The sequence below is a fragment of the Eschrichtius robustus genome, chromosome X, assembly GCF_028021215.1.
Source record: "Eschrichtius robustus isolate mEscRob2 chromosome X, mEscRob2.pri, whole genome shotgun sequence".
Classification (NCBI taxonomy): Eukaryota; Metazoa; Chordata; class Mammalia; order Artiodactyla; family Eschrichtiidae; genus Eschrichtius; species Eschrichtius robustus.
Genome location: NC_090845.1, coordinates 56498370 through 56499332, shown reverse-complemented (window position 1 = coordinate 56499332; position 963 = coordinate 56498370). Strand labels below are relative to the sequence as shown.

Below are 963 nucleotides of genomic sequence, written 5' to 3'. Positions count from 1 at the left end.
TGCAAATTATTGTGTTAGTCTGTTCTAACCTGCCTGAAGACTACCTGAAAGAGTGATGCAAAGTGTTCTTATCTGTTTCTCCTAACTTGCAACTCAGAGTGGAAAAGCGGCAGGCATAATTTGAAAACATTGTAGGTGTGGATGAAAAATATGCAGTCGTCAAGGTCAAAAGATTACAGGCCAGCTCGCCCAGCGTCCGCAGCCGCCTCCGCTATGGGAGTGCAGGTGGAGACCATCTACCCCGGAGATGAGCACACCTTCCCGAAGTGCGGCCAGGCCTGCGTGGTGCACTACAAGGGGATGCTTGAAGATGGAAAGAAATTCTATTCGTCCCGGGACAGAAACAAGCCCTTTAAGTGTGTGCTGGGCAAGCAGGAGGTGATTCGAGGCTGGGAAGAAGGGTTTGACCAGATGAGCGTGGGTCAGAGAGCCAAGCTATCTCCCCAGACTATGCCTATGGTGCCACTGGGCACCCAAGCATCTTCCCACCAAATGCCACTCTCCTCTTTGGCGTGGAGCTTCTAAAACTGGAATGACAGGAATGGCCTCCTCCCTGAGCTCCCCATTCTTGGATGTGCCATGGAAGGATCTGGCACCTCCAGATGCGCGCAGCGAGTCCATACGGAGCTTTTCCTGATGTTCCAGTACGTTGTTTGTATAAACATCTTCCCTGACAATGTGTTCTGTCACCGGCTTTGCTCTTCCCCTTTATCTTCGTATGTGTGTTGACCTGAACTATATGCCATAAACCTCAAGTTACTCATTTTAGTTTGTTTTTGTTTTGAGGTGAAGATTGAGTTTCAGTCCTTTGGATCTAGATTTCCAGTTAAGTATTAGTCAAGTATTAACAGCACAAGTCATGGGTTAACTTTAGAATAGGAATTGGTATTGGGGGGTGCAAGAATCTTTATTTTATTTTATTTTTGGATGAAGGTTTTATCTATTATATATTAAACATTATTG

The 963-nt window shown here is 46.0% G+C and overlaps 1 pseudogene; it reads left to right on the top strand.

The window, feature by feature from the left end:
- Positions 1-213: 213 nt before the first annotated feature.
- LOC137757034 (peptidyl-prolyl cis-trans isomerase FKBP1A pseudogene) lies at positions 214-611 on the top strand (annotated as a pseudogene).
- The last annotated feature ends 352 nt before the right edge of the window (positions 612-963 follow it).